This window comes from Pituophis catenifer, unplaced genomic scaffold (assembly GCF_029215685.1).
Source record: "Pituophis catenifer annectens isolate HBS135680 unplaced genomic scaffold, rPitCat1.0.hap2 SCAF_2, whole genome shotgun sequence".
NCBI classification, from domain to species: Eukaryota; Metazoa; Chordata; class Lepidosauria; order Squamata; family Colubridae; genus Pituophis; species Pituophis catenifer.
Genome location: NW_027256882.1, coordinates 1,346,957 through 1,367,343, shown reverse-complemented (window position 1 = coordinate 1,367,343; position 20,387 = coordinate 1,346,957).

Sequence of the window (20,387 nt, the reverse complement as noted above, 5' to 3'; positions counted from 1 at the left end):
TGCTATCTGGGTGCATCGTCTCCGGCCCTTGACAGAAAGGACATGCTTTGAAAAAGAACAGCGAAAAGACTGGTCTTCAAATTTGGAATCCCTAAAAAGATTGGGTTGAAAGGCATCATCATTTGGCCATTTTCTTTCTTGAAAAGCAAAGTTCCAAATGCTATGGATATATTTGAAAAGTTTATGCGTTCCAATTGACACTTTCTCCATAATTGTTGTGATCCAGACTTTCCCTTCAATAGGTCCTGGCAAACCTTGAATTGCTAAATGGATATGGCGAGCTCTATCCACAATGGTAGCAAATTCTATGAAGTGAACAAAGACATTGACTTTTCTCCACTTAGAGATGGCATTTCTGAGAGGTTCTGTACCTCTAGCCATTGAGAATTGTTGTGAGATAAGCACACAAATTCCATTTCTGACAAACATAGGAGTATAAGTTCTCATAAAATTCTCTCCCTCCTTTGTGTCTGGTGCAAAGAGACCAATCAAAGTCCATCTGAAATGGAGAAGGAGTTGGACAATTCCTGGATACTGGATCCCATTTTTGGGGAGCATCTGATGGAAAAAAGGCATTTGACTTTTATCACTCAGAGTATCTGAAACAATTCCAAAACTGATCTGAAGAAGCAATGAAGAATGGTGTATTATGGTTAGATCAGATCAAGTCCAAAATGTAAGCTTTTAAAACATCCAGTGTGGTTCTCACAATCATATTAGAATAGTCATGTGGTCACCAACTGGTGGTCCAAGGACCACTGGTGGTCTGCGAGAAAATTTTGGTGGTCTGCAGAAAAATTATTTGCCTTTTTATATTGCACTAAATACTATTTATCTTTTTTTAAAAAAATCATCTTAGTGGTCCACAGGATTTAAAATTATGAATTTGGTGGTCCCTGAGTTCTGAAAGGTTGGTGACCCCTGGAACAGTCTATTGTTCGTAACCCTTAAGCCATATCAAGAAAAAGAATACAAAATGCAGAACATTAGCAAGATTAAATATAATCATTTGTCTAATCTGGGGTCTAAGATACTGCTCTTTCTCTTTTCTAATAAAATTGACATCCAGATAATAGACTTGCTATGTCTTCTATCGCTAGATCACTGTGAATACAATCAGTTCATTTTAGAGATTTGCTTGAATGTTCCATATTTAACATTGTGTCCAGCTGCTCAAATCTTGCTTGAGTAAATATTTATGCCTCCTGTGGGTCCCAGTCCCTAGCCATGACAAAGGCCATGAGAAAAGCAGTTCGTGATTTCCATAGGAAAGATATGATTGAATCTATTACCCACCCACCAACAACCTGCTCACTTTGCCAGATAGAGGAACACAAAAAAGAAACCTGTGGGACTTTGTAGGGGCCTACTAATGTTGATATCTGAATGGAGATGTCATCAAAAGATCCATCAAGAACAGCCATCAGGTTGTCCTTCTTTCCACAGCTGTAGTTGGGAACATTGGCTTCTCCAATAGATAGAATGTCCAGCAAGGCATCTGAAGTCCCAAGGGTGCTCAAATAATTGTCATGGATGTTGTAGCCAAGTGTGAGATTGTACAAAAGCTGAGAATTCTTGTTGACTTGTTGAATGGCAAAAATGAAGCATAGGATTTTTGCTGGGTAAATAAGTGAACTACTGTAAAAAAAAAATGTTCATGACAGGATTATCTCTAACAACAACAACAAAATTCAGTCTTAAGCCAAAAGTGTCCAACATAAGAATAAAGTTATAGTCAATAATAATAATAATAATAATAATTTTATTTCTATACCGCCCTTCTCCCGAAGGACTCAGGGCGGTGTACAGCCAGTTTAAAACACAAGACACAACAATAATTAAAAATTAAAATAATTAAATAGATTTGGCTGCTTTAAAAACTCTAAAATTTAAAATACCCCAATTTAAAGTTATTATATTGACAGCCCTGCCTGGCGGAACAACAAGGTCTTCAAAGCGCAGCGGAACACCCGGAGGTCAGAGATCTTGCGTATTTCCGGGGGCAGTTCATTCCACAGGGCTGGGGCTCCCACAGAGAAGGCCCTCCCCCTGGGTGTCGCCAGCCGACATAACTTGGCTGATGGCACCCTGAGGAGACCCTCTCTGTGGGAACGGACTGGTCGGTGGGAGGCTATTGGTGGCAGAAGACGGTCTTGAAGGTACCCGGGTCCTGTGCCATGGAGCGCTTTAAAGGTGGTAACCAACACCTTGAATCGCACCCGGAAGACCACCGGAAGCCAGTGCAGCTCGCGCAGGAGGGGTGTCACGCGGGCACAGCGGGTTGCGCCCATAACCACCCGCGCGGCCGCATTCTGGACCAGTTGGAGCCTCCGAGTGCTCTTCAAGGGGAGCCCCATGTAGAGAGCATTACAATAGTCCAGCCGGGAGGTGACAAGGGCATGAGTGACCGTGCGCAAGGCATCCCGGTCCAGAAAGGGCTGCAACTGGCGGATCAGGCGAACCTGATAAAAGGCCCCCCTGGCCACGGCCGTCATATGCTCTTCTAAAGACAGCTGTGCGTCCAGGAGGACACCCAGATTGCGAGCCCTCTCTGTGGGGGGCAGGGATTCACCCCCAATAGTCAGCGATGGCACCTGCTGACTATATCGGGACGCCGGCAACCACAGCCACTCGGTCTTGGATGGGTTGAGTCTGAGCCTGTTCCTCCCCATCCAGGCCCGTACGGCCTCCCCGTTTAATTGTTATGAGTGTTGAGAAAGTGGGATGCAGATTTAATATTTAAAATATATCATTATTTGTAATAGTGCTCATTTTTAATTTGTGCAATGACCAAGATTCAAAGTCATTCAATCATTAAAATAGAACAATCAGCAAAGAGGACTTATAAATGATCCAGAAATGCAATTCGAAAAATAAGCCATCCTCTATTCCATAACAGGGTCAGGCATTGAATATCAATGAATGGTTATAAAAATAGGGAAATGGGTGGGGCAGAGGAAACTACAAACTTTTCAATCAGCTAGTTGTGATTAACTCAAGATTGTACGAGGGGAAAATAATTTGGACTTTGGGGGGGGGCGGGGTTGTTTCATCTTTGGATTTGGGTCTCTTAAAATAAGATGTAAGAGAGAATCCATGGAAATCCAAATGATTCAAGAAATTAAACAGGTCCTCCAATATAGGAATAACTGGAAAAAAACAAAGAAGAGAGTTAGGACTGCAAACAGAAGGAATGCAACTCCATCACACTGAATGACTTACGAGGGAAATTGAATATAAGGAGCTGTGTTGAAAGACAACGTTATATGGGAAATTATTGTGGCAGTGGAGATTATACCAATGAGGTGGTCTCCTGGCCTGTAATAGCTCTGTAGGTTTTTTCCCTCATGTTCCTCCAAATTCAGCAGGCACCTCATTCTCAGCTTCCCAGAGACTGGCTGGGACATCAGCAGCAGCAGAAGCAGAAGGAGGAGGTCCATAATTCATGGGGCTGAATCAATCCCCTTCCTTTTTCTAAGGAAGAACAAGAGAGTTTGAAGAATTCAAAGCACTGTCACAATATAAAAATGAGAGTAATTTTCTTGACTGAGAGAGAGATTAACAGAACTGCAACAGGAAAGGAGAGAAATGAAAGGTACATTCAAGAAGCACAGTCTCTGAATGTCGCAAAATTTGTGCCATGCAGAGTGTGATCTGATATGTTTATCCTTTTCAGATGCAAGATCCCTTTCAAGTTGCTTCAGTGTGATGTTTACATCAAAGGCGATAACTGGAGAAATATCAGGAGAGATCTCACAGACCTGGATTCCTCCACGTATGGAGGAGAAGCTGGAGAAAAGTATAGTGAAAAATCATAGATATACCCCTAGAGGGCACTGGTCTGAAGTGGTTGTTGTCCTTCCTTTCTGAACATGTCTAGAAAGTGATCCTGAAGAAAGATAGTTTGACACCCAGGAAATTGTGTGTTGTCCTTCAATGTACTCTCTTGTCTCCAGAGACTCCTGGGGAAGGTCACCCAGAACGATAGAGTTTGGTTCCACCTTAGTGTTAGACCTGGAAGCCATCTTTTATATTTGGGCCTTCAGGCCTGCCACATTTTCTACTGTGGGAAAATGGGAGGGTGGATTGCATAGAGTAGGAGTAATAGGTAGTCAAAATAACATTCTTTTCTCATAGAGTCAAGGCCACCTTGCCCTGCAGCTGCAATGAGGTGACTGGGAGGCATCTCCAGTTTTGGATGGTGCCTGATTGGATCATGTGAGGGATATGTGAGTGCAGGGGGAAGGGACTTGAACTTTCTTTTCGGCAGGGAAAACCTGGAAACTTTCAGATTCAGGTTTTCCCAGATGTCCCAATATGACAGATCTAATAAAATGGAACTTTGAAGAAATTCAAGCTTTGGCGTCTTCTTTCATTGTCAGTGTTACTTGGAACCGTGACACTTAGGTTGATGACGCTTAATACTATTTTTTTAAAAGATTTTTATTTTTATTTCTTATACTCATACCATATTTTCCGGCGTATAAGACGACTTTCTAACACAGGAAAATCATCTCAAAAGTCGGGGGTTGTCTTATACGCCGGGTACCCGAATTTGAGTTGCTGGCACTGACCGATGACACTACAGGAGCGCCGACAACATTGAGGGGAAGCTGTGCCAATCTCGTCAAGGCTGCATGCCGCTGAATGCTGGACCCAGCTGGTTGCTACGCGGAGCTTCCCCCACCATCCCAGGCATCCATATTACCGACTCTCCGACTTCCCCAGCTGACCCCCCAGTGATGGCGAGCCCCACCTGTCTGGGTAAGTCGGAGCATCGGTAATATCCCCCTGGATGCCTGGGACAGCGGGGGAAGCTCCGTGCAGCAACCAGCTGGTTCCAGCATTGAGCGGCATGCATCCTTGACGAGATTGGCACAGCTTCGACTTCCTGTCTGGCTTCTGGCGCCGCCAGACGGTCCTCCGTGACCGCCGCCCCGTTGCCTGTAAAAGAGCTGCCTTTACATCTGAAAGACGGCTCGAAAAACTCCATTTCCTGATGGAAATGTGAGTCTGAGCGGGCGGGGGTGGGTAGAGCCCTCTGCGAAGTCCCCAGAGTCTTTTTTAACTCTTGGGGATGGGCAGGTTGGAGCTCCCTATTGTCCCTTGCCGCCGCTCCGGGCATCGAGTGCAATCTGCTTTTTTTGCAGAGCCAGGCGCTGGAACCGGATCAATTAACGAAACTAATAGATGGACTTATTAAAAAAGATGAGACTTGGATTTTGGACCCTAAATCGCAAGTATCCTTAATGAATTTACAAGCATTTTAAAGTGAAAGAAGGGAAAAAAAAAGCTTTAAAATGGCCGCTGAGGCTTGAGAAGTAGAAGAAAGTTGAAACTAAGAGTCCTCCCATAACAGATACAAAGTAGCGGAATATATACTGTTGGCTACAATTTGAAAGAAAAAGAGTTATTTTAAGTTCCTCTCTTCTTGGAGATTTGTACTTGATCTTGTTTGGGGGGTAAAAAAGAACAGCCTGCTGGAAGGATGGCGTTACTAATGAAATCTGATAGACAAGAAAGGGGGGGCGCTCCCCCACCCACAACTGTTTGAGCAAGCGCTGAGCCTACAGACTTTGCAGAATGGTTTTAATTTAAAAGAACTTATTCAGGAGGAAATGGCAAAATGTTATGAGACTGTGAACCAGAAATTTGAAAATTTAAGGCAGGAAATTAAAGAAATGATACAACAAAAGTATGACAATTTGCAACAAAAGATTGTAAGACTGACTAATGGTTTTTCAGAAATTGTTATAAAGCTGGATACAAATATTAAATTGTTAGAGTCCAAAATGGAGAAAATTGATGATTTGGACAATAAAATATTAAGAATTGAAAAGGACTTAATAAATATTCGAGATAATAGCTCAGAACTAAAGTCTAAAAAGGAAGATGGTCACGAGACTTATAATGCAGAAGATATAAAGCAAGGAATTGAAAGAGAGGTTGTAATGCTGCAATACAGAATTACAGAATTTGCGATCAGAATTAGAGGCTTACAGGAGAATAATAGTGATGATTTAAGAAAAACATCTGCTCAAGTTTTGGCTGGGATCTTAAAGGTTCATCCTGAGGAGGTATTCAGTAAAATTAATAAGGCTTATAGAGTGAATTCCTGGATTGCAAAACAAAGGCAACTGCCTAGAGATGTGGTGATTTACTTTACAGACAAAGAGATAAGGAATGATATTGTGCAAAAATCTTTTAATTCTACTTTACAACTGAATGGGAGAAAAATCTGGATATTTAAGGAATTACCGCCTAAGATGGTAAGAGATAGAAAGAAATTTGGTCTATTGGTGACTGAGTTAAGAAGACAAAATATTCTATTCAGGTGGGATGTCCCAGTGGGTATAATACTGAGATATCAAGGAATAAGATATCAGATAAATACTGTTGAAAAAGCGGAAGAATTTTATCATAAGGTACTTAAAAAGCAAAATCAACAAGAGACAGAAATTCAAGAAAAGCAGAAGGAGATGGAGACAATGAAGAAACAACAAGTTAATGAGGTCTCCACAGATGAGCAGCTTTTGGATTCTTCTTCAGAGGTCTCAGCTGGATTATTTAATATAAGAGAGGCGGTTCCGGATCCTATTGCAATGATTTGTCAAACCACAAACCAGCATGGAAGCCAATTAGTTGGTATACAATTTACAGAACCAGAAAGATCTCAGCCACAAAAGCAAACTCAACAGGATCAAGTTATACACCAGCAAAACCAAATAGTTGATATACAATCCACAGAAAGGAATTTAGGATGGAGATCCAACCCACAAAAAATCAAGAAAAGAAGAAGTAGGTCTCACAAACATAAAAATTTTTAAACTAAACAACAGTAATGCCAGTTACTTATGAGAGGACTGAATATATGAAAAGATAATTGGCAAAGTATTGGTTTATTTTATCCTGAGGATAGGGCAGATCTCTGCAGTGCTGAATTATTTTGGGATGTGAAAAAGGCCCTAAATTGAATGGTTGGAAACATCTTGTTTGATTTTCGGATTTCTGGATAAATATATTAAGTGTATGTCGAGTTATATGGCAAGAGATTTACTGGATTGGGGCACGCAGAAGATCTGGTTGTTACCCCCATTATGATGGTTGGAATTAATAATCTGGATAAAAGACACCTCCATAAACATTATACGGAATATAATTATAAAGTCACTCGGGTGGTTGTTGGGGGCTCTTTTTGTTTCTTTCTTCCAATATGAAGATATTTGTTACTGATGGGGGCAGATGGTAATTGAAGATTCTGAAAATACTGTTGGAATAAGGATGCGATGTTACCCTAACATGGGTGATGGAATTTATCATCCAGTTGAAGGATATTACAGAAGATGTTATATGGATTACAAGCAAAAAGTTTTTTTTTTCCTTTTAGGATTTTATTTACATAAGGGAATATTCTTCTAGGGGAGTGGGCAGAAGAATAAAGATATTAAGAATAATTATGGTAATTTTGTAGGAAAGTGGGTGGAGATAGGATAGGTTATGGATTGTTTAGTTTAAAGAAAAGGGATATTATGTTTAGATGTGAATGTATGTAATGAAGGGGGGGAAGGAAATGGGTAGTTGAACTGAATAAGTGTTAAATTGGGATTTATTGAATAGTATTAGAGTGGAAGTATGCTTTGAAATGTTATATCGTATGGGGGTTAGTAAAAGGGTAGATTACGAGCGGAAATTGTTAAATTGGGAGATATAATAATATCATTATGTTAAATCAGGAGTTACTAGATATTGTTATAATAGAATGTCACTTTGAAATGCATATTATAGCATAGTATAAGGGGGGTATGATAATTTTATTAGAAAGAAAGGGTCAGCATATGGAGATGGAGTAAGTGGATAGCAAAGTATGATATAATCTGTTATGAATTTGGGTTTTATTATGAAGAAGTCAAAGGGGAAGGGGGGGGTGAGGGGGGTTAGGGAGGCGGGGGGGAAAAAAAGGGGGAAAAATTTGTATTTGAAAAACTTTTTCAATAAAAAAAAAAAGAGAGAGAGAGATTGGCACAGCTTCCCGAATCTGAGTTGCTGGCGCTGACTGATGATACTACGTGAGCGCCGACAACATTGACAGGAAGCTGTGCTGATCTCGTCAAGGCTGCATGCCGCTCAATGCTGGAACCAGCTGGTTGCTGCACGGAGCTTCCCCCAGGCATCCAGGGGGATATTACCGACGCTCCGACTTCCCCAGACAGGTGGGCTCGCCAACACTGGGGGTCAGCTGGGGAAGTCGGAGCATCGGTAATATCCCCCTGGATGCCTGGGACGGCGGGGGAAGCTCCGCGTAGCAACCAGCTGGTTCCAGCATTGAGCGGCATGCAGCCTTGACGAGATCGGCACAGCTTCCCCTCAATGTTGTCGGTGCTCCCGTAGCATCATCAGTCAGCACCAGCAACTCAGATTCGGGAAGCTGTGCCGATCTCGTCAAGGCTGCATGCCGCTCAATGCTGGACCCAACTGGTTGCTGCGCGGAGTTTCACAGCAGAGAGAAGAAGCTGGATTTTGCTTTCCATTGCAGACACCAGATCGGCCCCCTGCAAGCTCTCATCTCTGGAGGAGCCCGACCAAAGTTTCCAGTGCCACTTCAGGGAGTGCTCCTCGAAAGATGAGATCTTGCAGCGGGCTGATCTGGCGTCCGCAATGGAGAGCAAAATCCAGCTGCTCCCCGGACCAGTCACCATTTATTGCTCTGAGTCCCAAGCATCAGGAAACGAAGGCTGCCTTGCGCTGCAAATATACCAAGGCAGAATCCTGATGCTGCACTTTCAGCAGAGAGATGAGGGCTGCCTTGGCCATCGGCTGGTGCAAATATACCAAGGCGAATGCTCATGCTGCACAAGTTCAAGTAGTGCTTCGCTCCCACACTTCTTCCAGCCCTCAGTCTCTCAGGGAGATGCTTGACTTCCTCTCAGCCCCAAGACACTGACTGGTCTTTGAGATGAGAGAGAGAGAGAATGAGAGAGAAAGAGAGAGAATCAGAATGAGGCAGAGAGAGAAAGAGACAAAGAATGAAAGAGAAAGACAGAATGAAAGAGAATGAGAGAAAGAGACAGAGAGAATCAGAGAGTGAGAGTGAGAGAGAGAGAATGAGAGACAGAAAGAGACAGAGAATGAAAGAGAGAGAATCAAAGAATCAGAGAATGAGAGAGAGAGAGACAAAATGAAAGAGAATCAGAATGAGAGAATCAGAATGAGAGAGAGAAAGTGGGGGGAAAGAGAGAAAGGGGGACAGAGAGAAAGAGAGAATGAGAGAGTGGGGGGAGAGAGAAGGGGAGAGAGAAAGAGAAAATGAGAAAGAGTGGGAGAGAAAGAAAGAGAGGGAGAGAGAGAGAGAAAGCGAAAATGAGAGAGAGAGAAAGAGAGAATGAGAGAGAAAGAGTGGGAGACAGAGGGAGAGAGACAGAGAGGAGGGAGAGTGCCTGAAGGACTCCATCCCGTACTGGGAGTCCAGGTGATTACATTAACAGTAACAATATTTAATCTTCCTGTATTTTTAAAGCTTTTATATGTTTCCGTCCCCTATTGCAGTGCAGGCTCCAACATGTTGTACTTACTATAGCCTTCAGCACCCATACAAAAAAAGTTCATATCCCTGGTTTATGGTTAAGATGCCCAATTTATGGTATTTCAGCCAGAAGTAATCTGCATTATACCGGATAATGCACTTAAATTCAATTTAAACCTTAAGCAGAATGGCATGCCTCAAGTCTTTATGACTAAGCATGTTTGCTTTAACCAGGCTTTATGCCAATACCATGTAATTGGAAACTGTTTTTAGTAAAACCTTAAAAGTGTTTTTCCCCCTCTTTTTTTAAGAAAACGGATGAGGAAGGATATAAGTACAGTGTGCTTTGTTGGCTGGGTAAAATCATTATTGTCTGAACCGCAAAATTTAAAATTATGAAGTTGGTGGTCCCTGAGGTCCAAAAGGGACCCCTGGCCTAAAACCATCGGAAAACACATATTTTTGATGGTTTTAGGAATAACTTTATCGTTGGGGGTCACCACAACATGAGGAACTGTATTAAAGGGTCGCGGCATTAGGAAGGTTGAGAACCACTGCCTTAGCTGCTTGCCTTGCTTCGCTTGCCTGAATCCATTGCATCAGCAAGCAACTCCCTGCCTGCAATCAAGCAGGCAGGGAGTTGTGGACTTCAACTCCCAGAATTCCTCAGCCAGCAAAACAAAGCTGGCTGAGGAATTCTGGGAGTTGAAGTCTACAAGTCTTAAAGTTGCCAAGGTTGGAGACCCCTGTTCTATTGGGTAAGTTTTGTTCCCCTTTGGGATCTTTAAAAAAAAATAGTTAATTGGGTTTTTTTTTTAGTTGTTCTTTTTTAGACCTAGCCATTTAAAGTTTAGGAAGTTTTAAATTTAGCTTTCATATAAAAATAAAAATAAAATAAAATAATATTTGTGCAGCTTTCTGAGATTTAGTGTGTTTTTGTAGTGTTTCACTCTAACTACACAAACACACAAAATCTCACAAAGCTGTATGTGGAATTTTGTGTGTGTAAAGTGTGAAAGTTGGGTGTTTGGGCTTTTTGTGGCTGTGTGAGGTTCCTGCTTGTTTCAGGGGCCATTTTGGGTCTAGCACAGCTGCTTTTACATTGTGGGTGAGCCAGTTGATGTTTTCTTTAATTTTTATTTGGTGTGCATTGGAAGAGAGGTAGTCTTATACGGAGAGTATAGCCCAAACCCTATATTTTATCAGGAAAATTCGGGGGTCGTCTTATATGCCCAGTCGTCTTATATGCCGGAAAATACGATATTGTAATTTATTATTTTTCTTCTTCATTGGTATTGTGCTAGACTGGGCTTTTATAATTTCACTTTTCAAAATTTTCCAAGCTTTTTGAGTTGTTTTCCCCTTGAGGATTCTCATCCACAGAATCCTTTTCAAGCTCTCTCTAAGTTTATTGAAATTAGCTTTCTTAAAGTCCAAGACTCTAGTTTGACTTTGTTCTATTACTTGTGTTTGCATAATGTTGAATTCCAATATTGCATGATCACTTGCCCACAAGGTTCCTGTAGCTTCAACACCTTCTATCATTTTGTCTCTGTTAGTGAGAATTAAGTCCGATATGGCTGATCCTTTTGTTCCCTTCTCTACTTTTTGGGAAACAAAGTTGTCTGCTAGGTTTGTCAGGAACCTGTTGGATCTTCCACTTGGTGCAGAGTTTGTCTCCCAGTTGATGTCAGGGTAGTTAAAATCCCCCATTTACTATTGTGATGTGCTTCCTACATACCTTAGTTAGCAAAAAGTTCATCTACTTCTTCTGTTTGGTTCGGTGGCCTATAATGTAGATCTATGGCAAGGTCATTCCCCCACCCCCTTTAATATTGACCCAAATGCATTCAAGATAATTTTCATCATTTTTGTGCTCTATTTCTGTAGAGATGTAGTTATTTCTTATATATAGTGCAACTCCACCTTCTCTTTTATTTCGTCTATTTCTTTTAAATAGTTTGTATCCCTCTAGCTGTATGTTCCATTTGTGGGTTTCATCCCACCAAGTTTCCGTAATGCCAACAATATCATATCTGCCCTCATTTACTTGAATTTCAAATTCACCCTGTTTATTCCTCATACTCTATGCATTGGTGTATCGACATTTGAGTCCATTTTGATTGACCCTTTGTTTACTGTCTACATAACCTTGTCGTGCCTGACTGCCCCTACTTTCTTGCCACCTGTTTGATTAATGCACATGGTATGGCACTCGCTATTAAATGCTTGGTTTTGGTTGACAATCAGGGGTGATAATCTTACTCGCACAGACATCTACGTTACATGCACTGATAGCCCTATTAATTAATTGAAAAGTTTTACAAAACACCCCCCCCAATATTCCCCCCCACCCTCCCCCCCCCCAGACTTCCCAGAGCAAAATGCAGGGTATTTCAAGTAACAATCATAAGCTAAATTAGCCTAACTATTCTTAAATTACCAAATCCCCCGCTGAAACCTTAACTCCACAATGGATAATATAATACTTCTAAAATTTAACGTTCATTCATAAGCTATTTGATATTTTCTTGTCTGATACTTATTTTGAATATAATCAATCCATCTTCTCCATTCCTACGTATCTTTCTTGTGTATAGTCCTTCAAATACGCTGAAATTTTCGCCATTTCTGCTAAGTTCGTTACTTTCAGTGTCCACTCTTCAATAGTAGGCAAAGAGTCCTTCTTCCACTATTGCGCTACCAACAGTCTAGCTGCTGATATTAAATTCAGGATCAGTTTAGCCTCTTATACTGTACAATCCGTCGTTATACCCAATAAAAACAATTGAGGAGTAAATTTCAACCTTTTTTTCAAAATATTCTGCATCACCCACCAAATTTTTATCCAAAATGCCTTAATTTCCTTACAAGTCTTACAATATATGATAATAAGTTGCATCATCACATTCACATCTCCAACATTTAGCTTGCAAATTCAGGTACATACATGATAATTTTTTTGGATCTAAATGCCATCTGTAAAACATTTTATAAAAATTCTCTCTCAAATTTTATGCTTGCTTAAATTTAACATTTCTAACCCAAATCTTTTCCCATGTTTCCATCATCACAGATTCCTGAAACTTTTGTGCCCATTTTATCATACAATCCTTAACCAATTCCATTTCTGAGTCTATTTCCAATAAAGCATTATACAACCTTTTAATATGCATCTGACTTTGATCTCTAATCTGTTTTACCAAGTTTTCTTCAAATTTTAAGGAGGGAAAAGAAAAATTGAACTATAATAGGATGAGAAGTTATGAGGAAGAGTAATATTGATTTCTTAAAATTAGAGATAATAAATGCAATGAGAAAAATTGAACATATAAAATTGTGTTAAAGATGAACAAAAATCTGTAAAAATTTAAGACCGGGCCAATATTCTGTTCTATCATCTATGGTGGACCTGTCCTGAGACCAAAAAGTTTTGGTCAAAAATTCGACACTGGCTTTGGGAAATAACGGGACAGGAGATAGTCCTAGCCCCAGAATCCTTCCTCCTGGGTATGACTGAAGATGGCCTTAATAATAACAAAACGCAACTCATAATCCAGATTACAACTGCGGCTAGACTAGCCTTTGCAAAATACTGGAAAAATAAATCTACACCCTCAGAAGAAATATTAATAAACAAAATCCTAGAGTGCGCAGAAATGGCAAAATTGACGAGTGAGTTAAAAAATGAGGAGAAATCTAAATATTATGAAGTATGGGGAAATTGGTATAATTGGTTGAAGAACAAAATAAAAACATGACTTTAGGATATGACTTGTTATGTACTTGAATTTGAGTTATATTAGAACATTGTATAGCAAAGGATGAAGTTTATTTAACGTATGATTCACCAAATTGTATAAACACTGTACCTCTGATGGAGATAGAGATTGTATATTTTCTTTTTATTATGGAAAAATTCAATAAAGTATTTAAAAATATATATATATTCTGTTCAGAAAAGATGTATTGTATGTTTGTTTGTCTGTTTAAAAAATAAAAAACCTTTACCAAAAAAAAAAAAATTGTCAGCTCAAGGGAGAATGAGTTCATTCCTGGCACATGAGGAAATTGGTTCACTAATGGCTCTGAACACCTGGCCAAAAGAGTTTTAGACTTTCCCCAGTTTCAGCTGGGGAAGGTTTTCCAAAAACGACTCTAAAATCACGTCTTTGCTGTACATTACAAAACATTACAAAAAATAAAGATTTTACAAAGTTCAAAAGATGTGGAGGTCTATCTTTTTAAATGGACTAAAGAGGATCCCACCCACTGACTCGTAAACTTCTTTCAAAAATTTCTCTGTTTATTTATTCAGTCAATCAGATGATAATAAAATCTCATTTCTTATCTTGTCCTTCCCTAGTTTCATGACAATTTCAATTATTAATTCATTTATTTTACACTTTGATGATTTAGTCCAACATTCTTTTTATTTTCATTAATTTTAATTTTAATTAACCTTAATTGTCAAAGCAAGCATACAAATTCAATAACTGCAATACATAATTAAGTTTTAAGACCCTAAGAAACTACTTCATGATTGGATACCAACTTTTATCATTAAATGTTCCTTAGTATTTAGATCTGGTCTCAGGATGATAATGTAGCACTTGGGGAAGAAGATGCAGCCCAGCAGGCCAGCCCCAGAAGCCAAGATGGAGAAAACCTGCACGGCCACCATGTATTTCCCTTTGGTGCTCAAGTAGGTGGGCAGGAAGGAGATCCAGACGCTGCAGAAGACCAGCATGCTGAAGGTGATCAGTTTGGCTTCGTTGAAGGCCCCAGGCAGGTTCCTGGCCAGGAAAGCCACTGTGAAGCAAATGGCAGCAAGGAAACCCATGTAGCAGAGAACAACATAAAACATGGTCACAGAGCCTTCATTGCACTGAAGGATGATCACTCCTGATTGGGAGTGCAGGTCAAAATCAGGAAACGGAGGAGAAACTCCCAGCCAGATTGCACAAATGACAATTTTTCCAGCAGAACCAGAAAGGATGATGGAGTTGGCCAAGCTCTTCCCCAACCATCTCCTCACCCTGTTCCCTGGTTTCGTGGCCAGGAAGGCCAGCACTACCACGATTGTTTTGGCTAACACACAAGACACAGCTACTGAGAAGATGATGCTGAACATTGTTTGTCGGAGAAGGCAGGTGGCTTTCCTTGGTCGGCCAATGAAGAAAAAGGAGGACAAGAAGCAAAGCAAGAGGGAAACCAGGAGGATGTAGGAGAGGTCACGGTTGTTAGCTTTGACAATGGGAGTTTCTAGGTATTTAAGGAATATGACTAAAACAAGGCCTGTTGTTAGAAACAAGAGTACAGCAAAGGAGACCAGGATGATGCCCAGAAGTTCTTCATAGGACAGGAAGGTTATTTTTTTGGGGATACATTGGATTCTGTCATCAGTGGGATATTTGTCATCTGGGCACTTGGTACATTTTTCAGTATCTGAGAAAACAGTAAGTAATATTATTTCTATAGTCTCTTCTTTCACATTCCAAGAAAGACCTTCTTTGGATGGCAGCTGATACCAAGAGACAGGAAATCAATCGTAATGGGTAAATTGGTAAACTGAAATATAGATACAGATGCAGACTTTTTTAAAAAAATGATGGTTGCCCATCTTAAACCAAATGTACGCAACTTACAGTCCAGTTTAAAAAACACAATATATACGACTATCAAAATATCAAGAAAAATAAGTAAAACCCAAAAGAGAAATAATTGACATGACACCCACCCTTCACTGAGACTATATACCTTGTTGTAAGCACTTCATCCTAATGATCTTAATAAATATTGACTGACTGACTGAGATATCTTTTGGCCTTTAAGATAAAATTGATTTGGATGAGCAAAACCCATTGACCTGAAACCAATCCTCAAGATTCAAAGAATTTACATGGTAAACATGGAAGGAAACTTCCTAGGTGACAAGTAGAAAAGATATTTCCTTTAGCAGAATGCCCAATCCACTACATTCCTCTTGCCCAATCCACTAAGTTCTTCTATCCTTTCCTGCCTTATTCTTCAAGAGCTTATATATCTCCCATTATGGAATATATTGGTCATGTTGAAAATAGCAATGAAGAATAAAATAGTCATGTTCACAATTGTGTTTTAACATGCACTTTGATATGAGGTTCTGGTTGAATCCAATCCCTTTCCTCTGGTTTAACTCACTTTCCTGTGTGGAGATGGTCCCCTCCGGATAAGGAATACAATCATAGCAGCAAATTGGTTCTTCTTTCCGAACCCGTTTTACAAATCCAGGGTGACAATTGTCCACACATCTGGACTGAGGCAGAGACTAAGCAGAAAAACAACATTCATTCCAAAATATCTGCCAAATTTTTATTTATTACATTGATTGATGATTAAAATAAATGAAACTGTGCTTAAGAAAGACACTTCTGAGCAATAGATCAGGAAAACATAAAACATTATAAAGCCACTCCCCTTTGAAAATAATCCAAATTGTTCTAGTTAAGATATGAAGAAAAAATTCCTCACAGACTAGGGCTGTCAACTTCAAATGAGGTATTATTTAGTTATATCTGTACACTTATACATGACTGGTAAAATAAGACTAAACATTACTGCCTAATTTCTAGAATTTTAGTGAGGATGAGTGGAGATGAAATCATGAGAACATGTCACTTAAAAAGCGTGAGCCAGGCATGTTTTCCTGCAGTCCATGGGACATGAGTATGAACCCTGTATGGGAAAGGGATATTTCTAAGCCCAAGTGAGGGATTCAAGACAAGGTCCTTTCCATTGAAGAATTACAGTTTTGTTGTTAGTCGCTACTTGTGTCCAACTCTTTCAACCCCCAAGAACTATAGCACTCCAGGACTCCCTGTCCTCCATTGCCTCTCAAAATTAGAACTACAATTAGATGACATGGAAAGACAGACCCACATTTATTTATTACTTAAATTTGGAAAAAAAAATTGTTTCAGTGGAAGACTTAAGGTAGCTGACAATCAAAATAAACAATTGCATTCAAGGGGTTTACAAGCCAAAGATCAAATCTAAGTAGCATTTCATCACAAATTAACCCACATTGTCTCATTATTTCAAGAGTCAAGAAAGTTTCTGGGAGGGTCAAAATCATTATCAGTCCATCATTTTTCAAGTTTAAGACATTATTTCATATCAGACAAGTCATTGTGATTCAACATTGATTGGACCTGCTGACCTTTCTAGTAGCAGGAGCCTTATCCCAGTGGGTGAAACAAAGGCATGAATAACTCTGGTCAGATATGGGCTGTTAAAAAATATCTGAGCCTGCTCTTTCAGAGGATACTAACAGGCAGAAATATACAGACAGAAAAGTTGCCAATATTTTCAACCACCTTGTTGAGCAACTTTAGCCGTGAAAGAGCATCTTGGTCGATAATAAGCCTCTGTCTTTCAAAACTCCCCAGTTGCTCTTTGATGGGATCCTCCTTGGAGAAAAGTAACCAACTTATGATATTCAGATCTGCTGCTACATTTCCACTTTGGTCCAAGTATAGTTTCTCCCAGGAAAAATTGCAAAACTCATTCTTCTCCAGAAAGGGATGAAACTAGAATTGAAACATCCAGGAATTTTGAAAGCAACTTGAAACAACCTAAAAGGAGGAGCAATTTTAAAGCTGAGCTTGTGAATGACAGATGTCCAGTGCCCTCTTCATTATTTGCCTGAATACCAATAACCCTTGGACGTATATATCACTTCACAGTGTTATTGGAGCCCTCCCTAAATGGTTTATAGAATCAGCATATTGCCCCCAACAATCTAGGTACCCATTTTACCAACCTTGGAAGGATGGAAGGCTGAGTCAACCTTGAGCTGGTCACGATTGAACTCCTGGCAGTGAGCAGTGAGGTAGGATTAGAGTTAGGGTTAGGGTTAGGGTTAGCATTAGCATTAGCATTAGCATTAGCATTAGCATTAGCGTTAGCATAAAGGCAATGGCTAAATGCAAAGACTGAGTAGCCATTAATCTGAAAAGCTTTAATTGGATTCCTGCAGTGAGGAGAGGCTAAGCTAAATGTTTCCAGGTTTAGCTGAAATTTATGAATATAAAATTCTATCATGCTAATTACAAACCCATTAGTACAGGAATTTATTTGAAATGTATACATTTTAAATAATTTTATAATAGCAGTGTTTAATATAAAAATATGATTCTCACAGTGCCTGCTCTTTGGAACATAATCTTGTGAACTAAATCTGGCGTCTGTTTGGCCAAACCTGTTGGGTTTTTGTAGAACAATGGTTCTCCTACATCAGCATTGGAATTTTTTCTAAATAGGAAATAGGTTTGATGGCTCCTTGTCAGGACCCCATACCTGCCATGGCTCTAGCCTTGGAGCCCCCAATCTCTCTTTCTTCTCCATTTTTCTCCTCCTAGATAGTGAGGAATATGCAACATTCAAGACATGGGCCAGAGTCTTAACAATACTGTAAAAACGGTGGTCATTTTTTATCTGAATTCTATTCTTTTTCTCTTGCATGTCCAGTGGTGCTATCTGGGTGCATCGTCTCTGGCCCTTGACAGAAAAGATATGCTTTGAAAAAGAACAGCGAAAATACTGGTCTTCAAATTTGGAATCCTTAAAAAGACTGGGTTGAAAGGCATCATCATTTGGCCATTTTCTTTCCTGAAAAGCAAAGTTCCAAATGCTATGGATATACTTGAAAAGTGTATCCCTTCTCATTGTCACCTGCTCCACAATTGTGGTGATCCAGACTTTCCCTTCAATGGGTCCTGGCAAACCTTCAATTGTTAAATGGATATGGTGAGCTCTATGCAAAACAGAACCAAATTCTATGAAGTGTACAAAGACATTGACTTTTCTCCACTTAGAGATGGCACGTCTGAGAGGTTCTGTAGCTCTAGCCATTGAGAAATGTTGTGAGATAACTACACAAATTCCATTTCTGACAAACATAGGAGTGAAAGTTCTCATGAAATTCTCTCCCTCCTCTGTGTCTGTTGAAAAGAGACCAATCAAAGTCCATCTGAAATGGAGGAGGACTTGCACAATTCCTGGATACTGGATCCCATTTTTTGGAAGCATCTGATGGAAAAAAGGCATTTGACTTTTATCACTCAGAGCCTCTGAAACAATTCCGTAACTGATCTGGAGAAGCAATGTGAAATGGTGAATTATGGTTAGATCAGATCAAGTCCAAAATGTAAGCGTTTAACACAGCGTGTTTCTCACAAACATATTAGAGTAGTGCAGTAGTCACCAACTGGCAGTCCACGAACCACTTGTGGTCTGCGAGAAAATTTTGGTGGTCTGCAGAAAAATTATTTGCATTTTTTATATTGCACTAAATACTATTTATCTTTTTTTAAAAAAAATCATCTTAGTGGTCCACAGGATTTAAAATTATGAATTTGGTAGTCCCTGAAGTTGGTGACCACTGGAACAGTCTATTGTTCTTAATCCTTATGTGATATCAAGATAAAGAATACAAAATGCAGAATATTAGCAAGATGAAATATAATCATTTGTCTAATCTGAGGTCTAAGATACTGCTCTTTCTCTTTGTTGTAATAAAATTGACATTCAGATAATAGATGTGCTATGTCTTCTATCTGTAGAGCATTGCAAATTCAAATCAGTTCATTTTAGAGATTTGCTTAAATGTTCCCTATTTAACATTGTGTCCAGCTGCTCAAATCTTGCTCGAGGAAATGTTTAGGCCTCCTTTGGATCCCAGTCCCTACCCATGAAAAAGGCCATGAGAAAAGCAGTTCATGATTTCCATAGAAAAGATATGATTGAATCTATTATCCACCCACCAACAACCTGCTCACTTTGCCAGATAAACAAAAAAAAAAACAAACCTGTGGGACTTTGTAGAGGCCTACTAATGTTGACATCTGAATGGAGATGTCATCAAGAGATCCATCAAGAAGAGCCATCAGATTGTCCTTCTTGCCACAGCTGTAGTTGGGAATATTGGCTTCTCCAGTTGAGAGGATGTCTAGCAAAGCATCTGAAGTGCCAAGGGTGTTCAAATAATTGTCATGGATGTTGTAACCAAGTGTGAGATTGTACAAAAGCTGAGAATTCTTGTTGACTTGTTGAATGGCAAAAATGAAACTTAGGATTCTTTCTGAATCAGTAACTGAATGACTGTAAGAAAATGTTCATCATAGCATCATCTCTAACAATAACAACAAAATATGTTTTCATTTATTCCTCTTTCTCTCCACAAGCTGATTCAGTTTTAAGCCAAAAATAAGAATAAAACGATAGTCACCCATCAGCGTTTAATTGTTATGAGTGTTGAGAACGTGGGATGGATATTTAATATTTAAAATATATCATTATTTGTAATAGTATTCATTTTTAATTTGTGCAACGACCAAGATTCAAAATCATTCAATCATTAAAATAGAATCATCAGCAATGAGGACTAATAAATGATCCAGAAATGCAATTCTAAAAATAAGCCATCCTCTATTCCATACCAGGGTCAGGCACTGAATATCAATGAATGGTTATAAGAATAGGGAAATGGGTGGGGCAGAGGCAACTACAAACTTTTCAATAAAATAGGTGGGATTAACTCAGGATTGTACAAGAGGGGAAAATAATTTGGACTTTGGAGGGCCGGGTTGTTCCATCTTTGAATTTGGGTCTCTTAAAATAAGAGATAAGAGAGAATCTATGGAAATCTAAATGATTCAAGAAATTAAACAGGTCCTGCAATAGAGGAGTAACTGAAAAAAACAAAGAAGAGTGTTAGGACTGCAAACGGAAGGAATGCAACTCCATCACACTGAATGACTTACGAGGGAAATTGAATATAAGGAGCTGTGTTGAAAGGCAACGTTATATGGGATATTATTGTGGC